Raw genomic sequence first — 19,989 nt, 5'->3', positions numbered from 1 at the left:
TCGATGGGTTCCTATCTCTGATATTTCACCTTTCTTAAGATTTCAAGTCCTAGGACTTAGGCAAACCATATCATTTGGTCCAAGGTCCATTTTTATACTTCAGCATACCATTCGAAAGCTTTTCTAGAGAAATTTCCAATGGAGAAGGTACAATGAGGGCTTTTAGCCCATCTGCTACCTCTGAGATGGCTGCAAACTCTCTGCCACACTTTGCTCCTTGAATCTTCTTCTTGTGCTTGGAAAGCTGAACTCCCAACCACCATAGTCATCATTTTATGGCTTCTCTAGTAAGCATGCTACTATGATGATTCTCTACATGGAGCCTGCAACTACCACGGGATTCCATCTAGACAAACATTGTAGTCATCATTTTATGGCTTTTCCAGTAAGCCTGCTACCATGAAGATTTTCTACAAAGCACTCCAACAACCATGGGATTCCTCTTGGACACCTAATCATCATACTGATCTTGGCTGACATCAATTCCAACAATAACACAACCACCCATACACCACGAATTGTCCAACAGTGCCCATGCATAGTGGAAAAATTATTAATAAGCAATGTATCTTTTGCAGCTAGACCCTATTTGGCTATAATTTCTATGTTATGATGTTGATTACAGTGTAATTATGCAACTAAGTACATTAATTATTACAATATAGTATCAGAGCATTTTGGAAAGTGTTTGGAGTACCCTATTACCTCAATGGTGGGATAGGGGATTGGGTATGTTACGATGAGCTTGAATAAATCAAAAGAATAGATTTTAACCAAACACCTTGATGGGATGCATTTTCAAATCCAAGTTGAGATGGAAATGTTAAAGCTACTTTCTGTACGTGACTTATTCTTGTATACATTGGAAGCAAAAGAAAATTATACAACTTCTAACTAGCCTACAAAACAAACATCAAAGAGTTCATAGAGCTTACATGGAAAATTGGAATTGTTTGAATGTATGTAATCCCTTTACAATTGCTTATCCCTTCAATCTATCTATAGTCAGAATCGACCAAAATACTATCTATTCACAACACTAGGAAAATAAAATTGAACCAACTTTAAATTGTGGGCAATACCTATCCAACAAGCAAAAGTGTATTAAATCTATGGGTGGCATTTAAGGCACCTAGGGGATGGTAGGTTCTACATTTCGAGTAGGTAGATGTTTTAATATTTCATAAATGGCGAATCGAAGGTAGATGTCATTCTTCATGAGCCAAATCTTTCAGATCTTTTAAGTGATATGTTTGGACTCAAAGATCTAGTGCACATTTTAGTTGAAACAACACTTCTAATGTTACACAAGTGACATTGTGTAAGATAGCTTTCACAAGTGACACTATGAAGTAGGATAGTTTTCATAGGTGACTCTCAGTAGAGGAGAGATGACATCTTCAATATTGGGAGGGAGAAGCACGCCAAAGTTGGAGCTTGGGAACATGTAAGGCCCCTCCTCAAAATCACCATTCTTTATCAGATTTACTGCATAAAATCAAAATTGAAATTAAGAAATCAAGAAATCAAGAAGTGAAGGAAGATTACAAATTTCGATCAAATTCACTGTGCCAAATCAAAGGCTATCAAGAATTCTACAAATCAAGAAAATCAGGAAATCAATAATTCTAATCGAGAAATCAAGGATTTTGTAAATCAAGATAACTAAGAAGCTAAGGAAAATTACATCTTATGAAGCGAGGGGGAAACAACTCCTTAATTGCCACTGCGTCTAGCACTGGTCCGTAAGCCGAATCTTCTGCAACATCAAGGTTGTGAAAAATAATATCAACTACACTAGAAGGAGCCTTGAATGCCCAAGAATAATGATCTTAGCCACTGCTATTGTAGATTGTTTGTATGAATATGTTTCTAGAAAATGGAGGAACAAAATCATTCAATCTCTCAAACTATGCACAAGTCCTTAGATGCACTAAATGAAAGTGAGTAATACAAGCCCCTTGTGACCTTGATACTCTGGCTTATGGACACATTTTTTCTAGTCTCACAGTGTGGGGTCCTTTGGGGACGACCACAAATATATCACGTTGACGATGTTTAGATGTTATGTACTCCACAAAACCTTTGGTTTGCCAGTTCGGTAAGGAGTTTCACTCTACAAAGACCATGCTTCTGACATCCTTGAGCTTAGGAGCCAACCCAAAGTGTCGACTTGGAAGCAGACTTGCAAGAAAACAAAAACAAAGAAATGTCAACTATGGAGAAAATGAACACGTATAGAGATTTATAGAACTATTCAAATTAATGGGAAAAAAACTTACCATCATTGGTTGTGACAAAACCCCATAGCTAAAAAAACAATTGCAACAGACAAAAAAATGACAGATCGAAACTCTGCAACTCCACACTAATTTTATATTGTAAAATTTGGGCAAATCATTTTTATAAGAAAATGGAAATTAGTGAAAATTTATTTTTGAAAAAATCATGGAAAATTAGCCCACTTGCAAATTTTGAAAATTTAGCGACAAAGTGAAAACTATTTGAGCACTCACATTCTTATAGTGCTTGAACTTTTAATCAAATTTTACTTACACATGGAGATTCAAAATAAAATAGGGAGTCAAATTATGTGGGAAATCAGGAATACTTGGTTTCCATGGCCATGGATGGATATGTCCAACACATGGTCGCTAGAGTATGACATGTCCCATATGTAAATGTGTATTGATAACATTCTTATTCATTTTAATTTGAAATGCCGTTGATTGATCTTCCTCGAAATTTATAACACAGATTATATTCTTTTCCATATTTTCAACGTACAGACGCCTCACATGGTGATTGGATAGGGTGAGTCAGTGATATTGTGAAAGGCCTCGACCGACATAGAATGTGCCCAAGTGGTGATGTCCTTCAACAACTTGAGATAAGGTATTAATGATGTTCCCCAAAAAAAAAATAACTACCCAAAATATGTTTTATACACTTTCAAACACATGACAAGAGACCGTCGTATAAAAAATTTAAACGTATTTGATTGGCAAAATATTCATCAAATTTCAACTTTGGTGGCTGCCTATGTCACTTATCCTCGTTCCCCATCAAATTCCAACCTTGGTGGCCTCTATCACTTATCCTCGTCCCTTCCATGCCGACAAAGCTTCCGTGTATCTCATCTTACTCTCTGTTTTATGGGCGTTGTCTATTTATGGGTAAATTTGAGTGGAGAGCCAAAATTTGTCTGAATTGGATTTTTTACTAAAAAAATTTAATGGTAAGAGTGTTTGAATTTGGTTTTTGTTTGATGTTGGAAATAAATTTATCATCATAAAATTTCCTCAGACACCCAAAATCTTAAAAATTAACTGCTGTAACCAAGATTTCCAAAAGTTTTAGCTAAACTTTTACCAAAACCATATCAAAACTTTTTTTGATTTTCCAAACAATTTGGAAACATTTACCAAAATCATACTAAAATTTCTATTATTCGAAACCTGGTTACACCGCGCTGTTTTAGGTTGTAGACTCTCCCACAGATTTTCGGACGTGTAAACTCCAGTCGCGTACACGTTTATTGCTTGCACCGCACCTTTGCTGCTCAGCTTCAGACTCAAGTCCGTGCACAACACAGTCATGATCACATTTAAAACATTGCGAGAAAAAACCATTGGCGTAGCTTTTATTGGAATTCAACATTCACGTACTTGGAATAAGTACTGTCGCAAACCCATGGTCAGACTACTTGCTCTGCACGGCGTTTGGTCCGCATCACAAAGTCAATAGTCGTGGGACCTTGGGCCTGGAGCGTGGTTTGAACCATTGTTGTCAATGCACGGGCTCGTAGAATAGAGGTAACAAACAACTGGCTTGCTATTGGGCAGTTAATGCGCAAACTGTATAGACTTCTTATTGGATAATGTATTTACTTAAATTTAATCATAAATATATGAGTTATTTACTGTCCAATGGCATATCATTATTTTCTGCATTAGAATATGGGCTCCTGGCATTTTGCAGGAGCTTCCCCGAACGGTGGGTAACTCAAGCGTAAAAGAACAGGTCTGTTGTATGGGAAATTGCAGAATCCTGTGGTCCCAGCAGATTAGGCCCGCTGTACGTAGTTACCGTATGCTTCCTAGAAGTCATAGATTGAAGATAACAGGCTACCTTACCAGCTCTGGTCTTACGAAAAAACAAGTGTCATAAATGGAAGATAAGAAGGTACCTTGCAAAGCTTCTGTCCTTACTCAATCCTTCCATAAACTGCCCCGCTTATGACAGTTCGCTTTCATCAGTGTTTAAAGCCTCGAAATTGACATCCTACCAAGTTGTTTTTGATACTGAACGTTATGGGTTCGTTGAATCTTTCATAGCTTGACACGTATCTACCAACTCTTTCTTTCAGCTGAAAAACAGATCTTCTTCGTATTAAAAAAGAAGCTATAACTGGTTTTCTAAAACTTTACAAGATTTTGACATCAAAATCAGATTTTGACATCAAAATCTTGCCAAATTTCCATTCTATCATACATATATATATATATATCAGTCGTCTTTTTTTTTCCGCTTACTTACATCTAATATAATACTCCGTAAGGCTTTCCCTTATCTCCCTCAATTGGCCATCGAAATTGTAACCTTCTAATTTGTGTGGGCTCCAGACCCTAGTGGATCCTGTATAAATACAGAGCGACCCCATTAAAATCTACCAACGTTACGGAATTGATTAGCGTTCACCGGCACTTCTTCAGTCGGTACATCAATATCAGCCGACTTTCATGCATCCACATCACTCCGGGAATATACCAACGTTACGGAATTGATTAGCGTTCACGTTATGTAGACCATCGCAAAACTCGGCACTTCTTCAGTCGGTACATCACTATCAGCCGACTTTCATGCATCCACATCACTCCGGGATTGCACAATGTAGGTCTCACATAATTGTTGGAGATTTAACTCTTATTTTGATATAGCTGAGTCTAAAATACTTAAATACTGTAAATTTTAGTAAGCTTATGGTAAAATCGGATAGAAATTTTGAAAAATTGGCTTAAAGTTGTCATATTTTAGGATATAGAGTACTCCACAGGAAGACTTCTTGATGGTGCTGAATCTATTTCCACCATCAAAAAAACGTTTCAAACACTTCAGCATTCTGATTTTTTGAACTTTTTTACATTCAAGCATCTTCATTATAAATGTAATTGTTATGTGAATTGATTAATTATTAATTAGTTGGATTTGAGAGATTGAATGCAACTAAAATAATTCTTATTTTGATCTCTAGTCTTTGAGTGAAATATTTTCTCAACTAATTATTTGTATGGTTAAAATAATATTTCTATCTTTAACCAATAATTAATATATATGTAAATGTAAAATAATTTTTTAATATACCATTAATTTTACAAATTGATATCAAAACCACTTATTCTCAATTAACTCCCTTAAAGGAGGGCCTAGATATATCCGAAAGATGTGAGATTAATTCGCGAATGAAATATATTAATGTAGATATGTGTGAAGAGTCCCGTGGAGTGAGTTTGCTAAAGTGTGTGAGACCGGTTTTCTGTATTTTTTTATTAGCATTTGTACATTGAGATTAGAGCTTTGGATAAGCATGAAGCCGCAGCGGAATATGTTAAAAAAGGGCAAATAAATTGTTCATCTCCTTGTTGGTGAGTTGTCTATCTATTACACTTGCTACAGATCCTAATAGCAGTGGTTGTTACGCTAGCTACGGATCCCAATGGGATGGAGAGTGACATTGTCTATTACACTTGCTACAGATCCTAATAGCAGTGGTTGTTACGCTAGCTACGGATCCCAATGGGATGGAGAGTGACATTGTCAATTTCTCATCACGTGGGAGATGGGAAAATTTCAACTCACTTGGAGTGCACTTGCCCTTAATTGGCCCACATTACCTCTACCTATTACACGAAAAGTGTCGGCACCCCAATGACAAACGATTAAAGAATAGGTGCTTTCCCTTTTTGACATGGCAGCAGAGGTAGTTTTGGCATTGGAGCAGAGGAACTGAATCCTATGAAGAGCAATCTAGGCCTCATTTACAACACAACTATGGACCACTACCTGTTGTTCCTGTGTTACTCGCCAACTCTAGAGATAAAGAGTAGCATATCGTTTTTGTTGGGAAAGCAAGGATTTAATTGCTTGTGGGATGCCAAGGATAAGATGATCAACGACATGAAATATCTGACAGTTGCAATCTCGATTGATCCAGGCATAGCCTAGAGCCATTGCAGTTTAGTGACTCACGTTGTTTGAACTCAATATCTAGTCATAACTCCCATTTGCGCTATGCAGATGTGTGGCTCTCACAACGTTCCATCTGCCCCATACGTAGAACAAGTGCCACTTGCAACAGTGAGGAGAAGAATGGTGTGAATGATAGTGTTGCAGTGGTGTTGCAAGAAGAGAGGCACGTAATGAATATCTAGAGTGTTGTCCTCAGCCTCTTTTAGTTGATAGTTATTTTTATTTGATTGTAGATTTTGAAATTCTAAGAGGCAAAAGTGATAAATTCAGTCTATATAAAGTCCCAAAATATAGTATCCAGATAAATTTAGCACTCGAATTAGAATGAGAATTTCATGATCGAGATGTCTATCGCTTGAACTCTTCCACATCGATGAAGAGAAGGTTGAAAATCATAGGATCCGCTTCTGATTCCAATCTTGGTTTAGTTGTCAAAGCGTCGTCGAACCAACATGCTTTATCAAGGATTACTAAGAATATAACATTTAGCCTTATATTAACGGCTAGCAAGGGATCTCTCTTTGGCACGATTATCTTGGGCTTGGTTGGTTTCTTTATTCTATGGATTATAATATTATTAGAGAAATTTGTTTGTAGAATAAATATATGTGATGAAGAATTTTTAAAAGTAGATAAAGGTTATGTTGTAACACTTATGAGAGTATATTATGTATCTAGATTGCTTTCTTTGATGACTAGTGAGTATAATGGTTGAAAACATGTATCTTTATGGATACTTAAATAGAATGACTAATAGTTTATTGATTGACTAATAGTTTATTGATTGTAAAAAGAGAGTTGATTGTGGTCTTAAGCAATTGTATATTCAATAAATCAAGTGGAAATAAAACTCAACATGGAAGTTTGTCCAATTTGTTTAGAAGTTTTGGATCTAGGGAAGGACCCCTCATTAGTTGTTGAAGACATGAGTGATTTGCTAGTGAGGTTATGTGATAACTTGTGGATGTTGTTCAGTAATTGAATTCAAAATATCAATGGTTCAGGAGTTCAGGAGTGGAACTTGATAATCTAGCTTGCCAACTACACCTTTACGAGGGTTTTTAGATAGCTTGATGGAGTTTACTCCACATGATTTCAAAAATTATTTGAGATGCAAGACTTTACCAGCAAGAATATCAAAGACAAGTACTTGTTAAGGGAGGGTGTTGGAGATTTAACTCCTACTTGCCTTATGGATATTAAGTGATATTCATAATTGTTATGTGCCTTAGTTAATTGTAATTAGTTGGATTTGAGAGATTTAGTCCAACTAAAATAGTTCCTACTTTGGTGCTTGGTTGAGATAGTTTCTTAACTAATTGATTTTATGGTTAAGATGGTATTTCTATCCTTGACCAATAATTGATGTATTTATATATGTGTTTAATGTAATGCAAAATAGTTTATTTGGGTGTGCAATTAGTTTTACAAATGTAGAACAATCCCATTAAAATATACCATCGTTGAATAGAATTCAACTAGCATTCACCTTATCTAGAGGAAGCATCGCAAAAATCAACTCTCCTTTAATCAGTACATCACTAATAGGCAGGGGTTGCACACTGTAGGCATTACACAACATTCTCTGCTACAATGAAATTCTCCAGGGTAGTTTTGTCACTCACTCTACAAAATTCATTCTTGGTAGTGTTGGAATTGGAAACATATTCTACAGATATATGGCAACTTAACAGAGAAAACTATTGCAAACTCGACGACTAATATTACTGAGGCAAGGAAATGGGTGACATAGAATCTGATTTAGGTCTATTCATATAGGACGCAGACATGGTTATTGTTGACCTTTCGAAGCATTCCACTAGCAACAAAAGGAAAAGCATGATGAATCCTTAGCTGAGATCAAAATTAATAGTGAAATTGATGCCAAAATTACAAAAAAGTAATGACCAAGGGTTAACCTATTGGATTTCACTCATCCTCAAATTTTCCTAATTTTTGATTTTATTTATTCAGTTAACTACAAAATAAGTACAATTTGTTTGTGTACATGCACATTAACATAGCGTAACACACACTTAGCTTTAGTTAGCTTTAGTGTTTGCATGTGGTATACATGCAGATTAACATAGCATAAAGCACACTTGGCTTTAGTTAGCTCTAGTGCTTGCATGTAGTTAATCTTAACTTAATTGCTTAATGTATCACTATTGAATATACAAAATTCATTCTCTCTTCCATTTTTTCTCAATTCTTGAATTTTTATGCAATTATTCCCCAACTAGGCCATTACCTTTGGAGTCTCTAATAATTTAACATGGTATCCGAGTAATATGGAGCTTGGCAAAAGTGCATGAACATTTGATTTGTATATCAAAATATTTGACAACTATTCAAAGCTTTCAGAGAATTGAATTGGTGAAATAATGTAATTCTCAGCTTCTGCCATTGTCACTCAGTACAATTACTATGAATAGAAGTTGATGATTTTGCTTCATCTTAGGAGCAAAGAATCATGCCAAATAGTCAGAGGAATTGAGATGAAACCAATGTTAAAGGATGAAAAGTTTGATTGGCTTAATAGATCTGACATGCCTTATGGAATATTGTGTCTATATGTGTCTCATGATATTATTTATCAGACCATAAATATTGATTCACCACATGAAATCTTGAATACATTGAAAGGATTATGTTGTGATAAAAACAGTTTATAAGAACATCATTTGGAGACAGAGAGCTCGGTCTATCATAATAGTCATGAAATGAGTGAAGAATTCTTCAACAACGTGGAAAATTATTCTCGATACAATGTTGCACATGAAGACTTTGCTTATCCTATTATTAATGAGAGTTTTATCATGTCAAATAACAAAGGTGTTCCACATGAGGAAATTACTTCCTCTGCTAGTGATGAAAAATATACTATAGATGGAGACACTGCTTTCAAAAACATAAAAGAGAACTTTTATTCCTCTACCATTGATGATGTTAATGATGCAGATCTGACAAAGTCTCAATTTGATGATACCCTACATGCACTCTTAGTCACAGAGCCATGCATTCCCATGCATGCATCTAAGGAGGCATCTATAAAATCTTGCAGGCATCTATGAAGGCATCCCTAAAGCCACACATGCACATGTGTGCATCTCTAGAGACAAGCAATCCCATACATGCATATATGGTACATGCATATGATCACTAAACACATACTGGAGTTGTAAGGAATCCATATTGGAATGCAACCATGGCTAAGGAGAATCAATCCTTGATCCAAACATGGGAGTTGGTATCTCTAAATTTGAAAATGAATCATGTTCCTCTAGATTTGTTTGTAGAGGAGTCAACTTATAGTTATGTAATTAGTTTGGGATCAGACCCCATTTGTTGGTTAAGTAAGAAGAAAAATGTCATTTCTTTATCATCAATAAAGGTCGTGTATAGAGGAGTAGTCAATGTCACCATTCAGGCCATTTCATTATAGCATTTCCTTTCTGAGCTTGGTATCATTTTCCATCGTCCAACTATCATATGGTGTGACAATCAGAGTACACTAAATTTTTACAGAGATCTAGTACAACATCAACAAACCATACATATCAAGATCCACATGCACTACATTGGAGTATTGATTCATGATGGGATCATCGATCTGCACTATTGTCTCAGTTATGAGTAGACTATCGACATATTCACCAAGACTTTCACTAAGTAGAAGTTCCAGTTTTTATGAGATCATTTGAAGGTGAAAGGACACAACTACCTAGTAGTTGTTTTTCTTTTATTTTTGAATTGAATTTTTTTTGGAGGGGGGGGGGGGGGAGAAGTGTTTCCCATTGGGTTTTCCCTCTTTCCTCTTTCATGCATTGTACATGGGTACCTAAAATGACATTGTTTTTAGGACTCATCTTCTTGTATCATACTCACCTAAGTTATGCTTAAAAGGGTTTGTTGGTGTAGATGCACATTAACATAACATAAAGCAAACTTATATTTAGTTAGCTTTAGTGCTTGCATGTGATGCACATGCACATTAGCATAGCATAAACCACACTTAACTTTATTTAGTTTTGGTGCTTGCATGTGATGCACATGCACATTAATATCGCATAAACCACACTTAACTTTAGTTAGCTTTAGTGCTTGCATGTTATGTACATGCACATTAACATAGCATAATGCACACTTAGATTTAGTTATCTTTAGTGCTTGCATGCAATTATGCTTAACTTAGCTGCTTTGTGTATCACTATTGAATATACTAAATTCATTCTATCTTCCAATTTTTCTTAATTCTTGCAATTTTATGCAATTATTCTCTATATAGGTCCTTACATGTGCAAGCTCTAATAATTTGGCATGGCTCTAATATCATGTTAAATTATTAGAGCATGCAATGATAAGGACCTAGCTGGAGAATAATTGCATAAAGTTGCAAGAATAGAGAAAAATTGGTAGAGAGACTAAATTTTGTATATTCAATAGTGATACATAAAGAAAATAAGTTAAGCTTAACTATTGCAAGCACAAAATTTAACTAAAGCTAAGTGTATTTTATGCTATGTTAATGTGCATGTACATCAACAAAATTTATGGATAATAATTTTGAAGAAAAGGGAATCGATTTGATCAGGATAATTTTACCATGTGAGAGAAAACTTGAGCATTGAACAATCATCCATTAAGGCATGCTCATATGCATGAACAATAGTGAAGTTTTTTTATATTTATTTTTATTATAGATTGAGGGGCCTTAGATACCTCATTTTATGTGATATTCTACAATAAGGAGCTCTCTTTGTGTGCTTAAGTGTATAACAAAATATATTTATTTTCAATAGCCCATCAGTATGCCATATTTGTTTCCAAATACCTATTTTAGTTTAGGGTGGGGAAAATGAGGAATTTGGATAGACTCCAAACCCCCATAATGTTCATCATTTTTGTTGTTTAGAGCACACCTTGTTATATTAAAGATTAGAAAATAGGATACACAATGCAAAGGAGAAAGAATATTCCCAAAATTCCATCCCATTCATTATCCATTTGAAGCACATCTTGAAATTTCAAATAGTAATTGTTTCCCATTAATTGTCTTGCAATAAAGGGGATATGAGGCTAAGATGTGCCCTAAAGGGGGACAACCCATGATGCCATCCTCCAAGAAATTTATCTGTGATCCAAAATCATGAATCCATGTGAGATGAGAGTTGATAAAATGGGAAAAAATAATAGAGTTTCCATATCTAAGATAGTTTCCTTTTAAACAAAGGGGCAATCCAGATAATGTCTTCTACCCCCTCCAAAGAACAATTTTTAATGTGAGACTTTCTTCGACCATTCATTTTGATCTAAGATGAGATGCTAAAAAAGTTGGGCTCCAATTGTCATATTCATCAACGATGGATCACATAATAAAATTATGTGATGGTTTTTTAGGGCGTGGCCCACTTCCCAGTTTACTAGGTGGAACTCTTTGAATTTATCTAATTTAAAAGGATTCTTTTTAAGCCTTGAGCTATAATAGTTCTAAATATAGTAGAAACTAAAAAAGATGGCTAAGAATTGGAATAAGAGACAAGTTAAGATTAAAACAAAAATATAACAAATTTCCCTGCTGGATTTAACCACTTGGATCCCCATTTAGTGATTTTTTTAGGGAGTAAAGGGGGTGAGAATAGGGCTTGAGGAAAATCATAATACACATATATTGAAATGATGACAATATTTTTGAAATTCAGAAGTGAAGCATCATAAATAAAGTATCTTGGGTGAGGCAAGATTTGTTCTAATCATAAATATGACTTTTTTTTATGACCAAAATAGTTGAGACATTTAAAAACATTTTAGTGTTTCCTAAGAGTAAAGTATCATCATCAAATTATGCATGATTTATGATTATTACTCCACAAACAAATCTAATTCTTTGGAGTTGCTCCTATATTCTCTTGTATTTTTCTTTCCCCTCAAATGATTTTTAACCGATGATGTATGTTGGAATTAAGGAATTGCTGAGAGCAGGGGGGGGTGAATTAGTAATTTAAGAAACTCTTAATTTTATTTTCTTACTATGCTTATAGTTCCTTCTTAAGTTCTTTCATATGTGAGAGAATTCATTCATGAAGCAATGAATCTATAATCTTACATAACACGTACTCAAACAAACATTCTCCTTAACAACATACATTTTACACAGTGTTTTCATGTGGAAACCTAGAGGGAAAAAACCACCAATTTTTTGTTTGTTTTATGATGTAATTTAAGCACCAACTTAATTACATCTATTTGTTTGTAAGCACCCACTCACTGGAGGCACCAACCCCCTTTTTTTATCAAGCACCAACTTTCCGAGAGGCATCAACCTCTTTTGTATAGTAAGCACCAACTTGCCTAGAGGCACCAATCTATTTTTTTTAGCAAGCACCAACTTTCCTAAAGGCACCAACCTCTTAAGTGTGTAGGCACCAACCTGTCACTACCACTGTTTTACTATTTCATACAATTTTCATACTAAAAACAGAGACATACAAATTACAATTAAAATACCAACTTAATTGTTGTCTGCAAATTCAACTTCTACACTCTGTTTTCTGAACACTTGTGGCAGTCTTCCTCGTGCCGCCCACTGCAACACTTTCTTTGTGCTCTGCTTTCTCTGCTCAAGGCTCTTTATTGTTTCACCACAACACTATCCTTGTGACATTCTACTCTAATCTATAGCTCATTGCTCTGCACTCTCATATGTATGCTTACACACCTCAATAGCTCAATGGAGGTTCACAATTTTGTTCATGTGCTACTCTTGGCTTGATGTAGTCACTTTCATCATCAATTCTTCCCACGCATTTACCTCGGGCATGACACCCCATTTTCTGATGATATACAATAACACCAATTCAGTCATTGCATTGAAATCATAAGGATGGGAGACGATCACTTCTCTACTATAAAGATGAATCTCCCTACTATGTATTAACTCTTAATCCCCCTTACATATTTAATAGAAGCTCCCCATACTTCTTTATGGTTCGCAAAGATATACCTATACATCATCATGGAGTCCCTATTTTGCATTTATTTACTATGCGTGCATGGGAGTTCTTCAGCCATCAACCTTACACATCTGCATTTAAAATCACGACTGTCAATTCATACATCTTAATGGCTCCTTGTACCATCATATCATAGTTTTTCATCGCAGTGTTGTGCAGTGGTGTAACACTATGAAATAGCTCATTGCCGACCCAATCAAGTCTAGCCCCTTTTGGATTAGACCGCTGTTATACCTCCACCATTGGATGTGGTTCGGTGACAGAGCGCTAATCATATTGGAGCCCCCTATATTGGTTTTTTTTATTTGTTGCCAATGTTCCAACAACCATAAACCTGCGATCGCTGATCTCCAATTTTTAAGGTCCTTCTGCTCATCCCTTACCGCACACTTCTCACCATAGGACCGAGAGTAGTGATCGGGGGCTTGTCCTTAAGGCGCTAAGTCTTTAAATGCTTTGCCATGGGCCTTTGGTTCCGTTATAAAGTGTCACGCCTTTGGTTTCTCATCTTTCCTCTAGACCATGTGCTTACCACATTGGAGCCCCTTATTGGTGATTTCCACTTTGTCACAATGTGTTGTCCATCACAAATCATCGATCGCCGATTTTTTATTAGACTGTTGAGCCTCAAAATTACTCTTTCCCTAGCAACTCTTCTCATTCCTTTTATTTGTTTTTCCATAAGAAAGATGCATTCTCATCACTAACAACTGGTATATACTGTCTTGAGGAGGACATTTAGTGATTTACATATTATGGTTTTTATGTTTTGCTGTTTGAATAAATTTTTGTATATTAGCTACAAAACACAGCCTATTATATAGCTAACCGGTTGTTCTACAACTACTTCCATGCTCTAACAGGTTCCAGGCGTCAGAAGAAGAAACTAGCCACATGGGCAGCTTTGAAATAATCATGACATGGACCCTGTCCTATTCATTCATCCCAGGTCGAAAAATAAGATGGAATAAGACTACGGTCAAAGGATAAGTCAAACACAAAGAGATTGAGGGTAACACGACTCCGTTTCATGTTAATTAATGTGTTTCACAGTGATGGGAAGTGTTATTCGGAGCAACTACCTGTACCTACGGACTCCAACAACCACCTGTACAAACGAATCCAACAGCCACCATGTCTTGGATTTATTTCTCCAGTAGTCGAGGAAGAAATTCCGCATATCTGTCTTCTATGTGTTTCACTGTAGCATGCATTTCTCCATAAACAGTTATATGATTTTTCTTATAAATACCTGTGTAAAGGACTGAAGAAGTTAGTAGTAATAGTAATAGTTTTAATGTGAAATTGAAGTTCTAGACTCTATAATTTTTGGACGTTTTGTGTCCCTGTTTTAATATGAGAAGACCACATGTTTTTATGAACATCTGAAGGAGTTTTCTTGGAGTTGATTGAGCAAGTGTAGCCTAATCAGTTGCAGAGGGCCCCTGCACTGAAGAAGGTTTCATTTTATTTATTTTTCTTCTTCTTGTTAACTATAAATTCATCATTTTCTTTCTAAAACAGTGTTTATAATCAATTTCTTACTAATAGTGTCTATAATGCAATTTCTATCATTTTCTTGCTAAAAGTGTTGATAATTTAAAGTAGTTTCCATTAGTGTGATTTCTTTTAGTCCTTATCAGTAGTTTAGAATATAGAACTCAACAGTGTAATATTGTTTCTTCACTTAAAATCTAACCTTGTTTCAGGATAAGAGTAGGATTGAAGAATGATAAGGATACATTGTTGGATAGTTTACTTCATTCATTGTGTTGCCAGTTTAAATTCTCAATTAAACTAATCAGTGTCATTTTCTGTCTTTGCTATTTCATTTTTAGTTTAAAATACTAACTCATGGTATTAATGAATGTTTATGGAAAACCCTTCAAGTTGATAATTCATCCTTAACTAAGTGGTTGAACATTTCATCTATGCAATGAGTTATTTCTGCATCTTTGTATTTGCTTTCTCTTAGATTAATGAAGTACATAATTACTTAAATGTCATCCCAAGGAAACTTTCTCCCAAAATTGAGAGGCAGAGTAACCAAGTAATTCATTTAGTTTTATTTCTGTAATTAGTTAAACATCAATTGCAAATTTCACTTTCAGTTTTAGTAGCTCTGTTTTCATTTCTTTCTTAGCTCTGCTTTCATTTTTAGATTTTGAGTAGTCTTTAGGAAAGTTAGATGTAAATCATTAGGAATTAAAAGACCAAAAACCCCCAAAACAACATAAAAACAACGAAGTAAGAAGGGTTAGCTAGCACAAACAGTGCACTACAATTCATCAGTTTATGATACCCAGATTGATAATTTATGTAGGGCAATTTAGGACACTAAATTGACCAAACATTTTGGCGTCATTTCTATGGAAGTGTAACTAGGTAGCCTTATCTCTTACATTCAAAAAAAAAATGACATACATAGAGAAGGAGACTCTAGGGGTAGATATATAGCTAGGGGCAAAAGTTCAATTCCTACAACACCACCTACTCCACCAAGAACATGAAAAGGCACACCTCCATCCTAAACTCATACTCCCAGCCATAGAACTCCTGAAATTCCAGGAGCAGAAATCCAATCAAAAGAATCTCCTACTTCATCTACCAAGTCAGTCCTAGGGGAGAAAAATTTTGAATCTCCAATAGCAGGAATAGCCTTTTTCACCTCCACAGGAGAGCATATTTTAGTTAAAGAATTAGGAATACATGGTGATGAAGAAGAAGTAGAACCTCTCTCCCATATCCCATTAATAGAAGAACCAGAGGAGGAGGAAGTAACCTTGTAGGTTGAACCCTATACAGACCCTAAAGAAACTATAATGGCAGAAGAAGAACAAGATGGAGAATTCACATTATTTGGAGGAGGGGGTAGAGGAAATAATGGAGGAGGTAGAGGGAATAATGGAGAAGGTAGAGGAAATAATGGAGGAAGCAAAGGAAATAGGGAAATAGATAATTCTTTTGGATTCCCTATAGTGGATGAGGAAATAAATTCCACAATGAAAAATATCTCACCTTCTGTCCTCCCAAACTTCCATGGGTTAAAAAGTGAGGATCCTGAAACATTCTTATTTGAGTTTGAAGTCTTATGCGGAACCTATGATTATCTAGAAGACTCTCGAAAACTTAAGTTGTTCCCTTCAACACTGAAAGGAGCTGCTTTGATGTGGTTCATGGGGTTAGTCACTTAATCCATTAGAACATAGAATGACATGAAAAAACGTTTTTGGATAGGTATTTGGATTATTGCATGCCTACCAATCACAAAGATGAAGTATTCAAAATGATGCAAAGAGACGATGAAAACTTAGAGGATTTGATTGAGAGATTCAACTATAATTTGAAAAGAGCAAAGATGAACAATTTAGATGAAGATACCTTGAAATCTCTTTCATTAAAAGCCATTAGAGATGAGTGCATAGATATCCTTAACATGATGGGGAAGGGAGATATCTCTCAACTCCCATTAAATGATATAGGAGAGTTATCTATTCATCTCTCAAGAGGGAAATCTAAAACTAGGAAAGATCCAAGAGATTTTTCTCTTATTAGAGTAAACAAATTTGCAACTGGATCTGTAAGTAGGGCAGAAATTGGTAATATGCTTGATGAATTTAAAACTGACATTCTAGGGAGTCTTAGTGAGCAAATAGACACCCTTAAATTACAAAACAAGCAGCAAAACGAGGCTGATGGTTTAGCCATTTTTTGTGCAAAATGCAGAAAAAAAACATGCTCTAAGAGAATGTCCTTTGGATGCAAAAGTTGTAGAAACTTGTATGATTTGCTAAGAAAGCCATGAGACTAAGAGTTGTCCTTCAATTCCAGGTCTTAAGGCTATCTTTCAAGAGGAAACAGTCTCAAATGGTGCATAACCTCTTTGTTTTGTTGCTAGAAAATCTTAGTAGGGGCCACAAAATCAGGGATTTAACAATCAAATGTATCTTCAACCCCCACAAAATTGGAATTCTTGGTAGAAACCATGGCCTCAACCTCAATCTCTAGTTCAATTTCAACCGTGGGCACAAGGAGTACAAACTCCATATGGGAGATTTTCTCAATATTATCAATATCCTCCATCATATCAGAATTATCCTCCCCCACACATTCCACAACAAAATCAGCAGCCACAACTCCAAAATCAGAACCCTAAACTTTCATTACCATTTCCACAACAATCTCCACAACAAAACCAAAATCCCCAACTTTTACTACCATTTCAACAGAGACCAAATCAGCTACCTCCCCAACCATTACTAAACCCCAATAATAAAAATCCTCAGAATTCTTATATGGTAGAAGGACAACAATTTCCAACCTATATGATTACTCCTCTAGATCGTAAGGATGTTCAACTGAGATCTGGTAGGATATTAGAAAAAGAAAAACCTTCTGTAGTTATTCAAGAACAAGATAGTTCTGAGGAATATTCTCTAAAGGTAAATACAAGTTTTGAGGGAACATCTCTCCAAAACCAAAACATTGGAAAAGAAAAACAAAAAGAATCAGTGAACACAAATCCTATCATTGAGCAACTATCATCTACTTCTACACCTCCTTTTCCTGAAAGATTACAAACTAATAGAGGAGTATAAAAGCATATTATGTTTCCCAATTATGATTTTCTAGATGAATTGAAGAATGTCTATATCAAAATACCTTTGCTCCAAGCCATTAAAGAAATTCCAATTCTAGCCAAAACAATAAAGGAGTTGAGCATAAAGAAACCAACGAGAAAAACAAAGGAAACAAAAAGAATTCACTCGGTAGGAAAAATAGCAAACATAATGATGGGAAAAATTGCCACACAAAAATATGTGGATCTAGGAAGTCCAATTGTGAAAACACATATCAATGGAGTTGAAATTCCAAATACATTGATTGACTTAGGGGCGACAATAAACATCATGAGCAAACAAACTATGGAGCAACTCAAGCTTCCTAATCTTCTTTACGCACCTACCTTACTGCAACTAGCAAATAGATCAGTAATCAAACAAGATGGAGTGTCAAAAGATATTTCAGTATCCTTAGACTCTTGGGAATATCCTGTTGATTTCATTATCTTAACTCCCAAGAACAATCTAGGAGGACATCCACTCATATTAGGAAGACCTTGGCTAGCCACAACTGATGCTTTTATTAGCCATAGATCTGGTGACATGTATATTTCTGATGGTAATTCAACAAAAAATTTACTCTATATCCTCTAGCAAAAGAAATCACAGAAATATATGACAAAGAATGGATTGATGATGAAGATGATATTCAGCTTCTCTTTACTATTTCAAATATCAGTGAAGATAGCCAAATTTTAAATACATTGGAAAATTTTGAATCATCTTTAGAATATGACCATGAGCAATTTCAAGAAAAATCTAATGTTGAATATTTTTCATCTAGGCAGATATCTCTCTATTCTATGGAAGAGTTTGGTAGCTCTACAATTGAAAATTTCCAGGTAGGACATTGAACATAAACAAAAACTTGGAGAAAATATAACAATAAGAGCTAATCAAAACATTACAAAAACAATCTGCTGCATTTGCATGGGAATACACCGACATGAAAGGAATTAATCCTAAGACTTGTATCCATCACATATACATTGAGGAAAATTGTAGACCTATCAGACAACCTTAGAGAAGGATGAATCTAAATCTTAGAGAGATTGTGAAAGAAGAGCTCCAAAAATTACTGAATGTAAACATCATTTACGCAATTTCAGATAGCCAATGGGTTTCTCCTTTGGTAATTGTGCCTAAAAACAATGGTAAATGGAGGGTGTGCATTGATTACCAAGAATTGAATACAGCAACCCTTAAAGATCATTTTCCTTTGCCTTTTATATATCAAGTGTTAGATACATTAGTAGGTAAGAAGTATTTCTCATTCTTGGATGGTTTTAGTGGTTATAATTAGATTTAGGTGGCACTTGAAGATCAAGATAAAACCACATTTACTTGTCCATGGGGAACTTATGCCTACGGAGTACTTCCTTTTAGGTTATGTGATGCACCTGCAACATTCCAAAGAGCAGTACTAGGAAATTTTTCTGATCTAATACATGATTGTGTAGAGGTATATATGGATGATTTTATAGTCTATGGGAATACATTTGAAGAAGCTTTGGAAAATTTGGAAAAAGTTCTTAAAAGATGTAAAGAAGAAAATCTTTCACTAAGGCATGAAAAATGTTTTATGATGTTTACAGAAGGTATTGTTTTAGGACATCACATTTTAGGAGATGGGATTAAAGTTGACAAATCTAAAGTTGAAGTCATGTCTAAATTATCAATTCCAAATTACCAAAATGATGTTAGAAGTTTTCTAGGATTTACAAGATACTATAGAAGGTTTATAGAAAATTTCATTAAAATATCATCCCCACTCTTCAAATTGCTTACTAAAGATTGTGAATTGAATTGGAATTCTGATTTCTAGTTGGCATTTGAAACCTTAAAAAAAAAAAATTCTGAAGCATGAATTTTAAGAGGTCCAAATTGGAAATTCCCTTTCCATATTTCAACAGATGCTTCAGATACAGCTCTGGGAGCTGTATTGGGACAAAAAGATTTGATTCATTATGCCATTTACTATACAAGTAAGAATTTGACTCCCACTAAGTTAAATTATACTGTGATTGAAAAGGAATTTTTAGCTGTTGTTCATGCAATTAACAAGTTCATACACTATATAACAGGCTATGAAACCTTTGTTCATA

This window comes from Pinus tabuliformis, chromosome 8 (assembly GCF_031772625.1).
Source record: "Pinus tabuliformis cultivar Carrire ecotype Pingquan chromosome 8, CPIR1, whole genome shotgun sequence".
NCBI classification, from domain to species: domain Eukaryota; kingdom Viridiplantae; phylum Streptophyta; class Pinopsida; order Pinales; family Pinaceae; genus Pinus; species Pinus tabuliformis.
The sequence above is the reverse complement of the archived record's forward strand: the minus strand, read 5'-3'. Positions refer to the sequence as shown.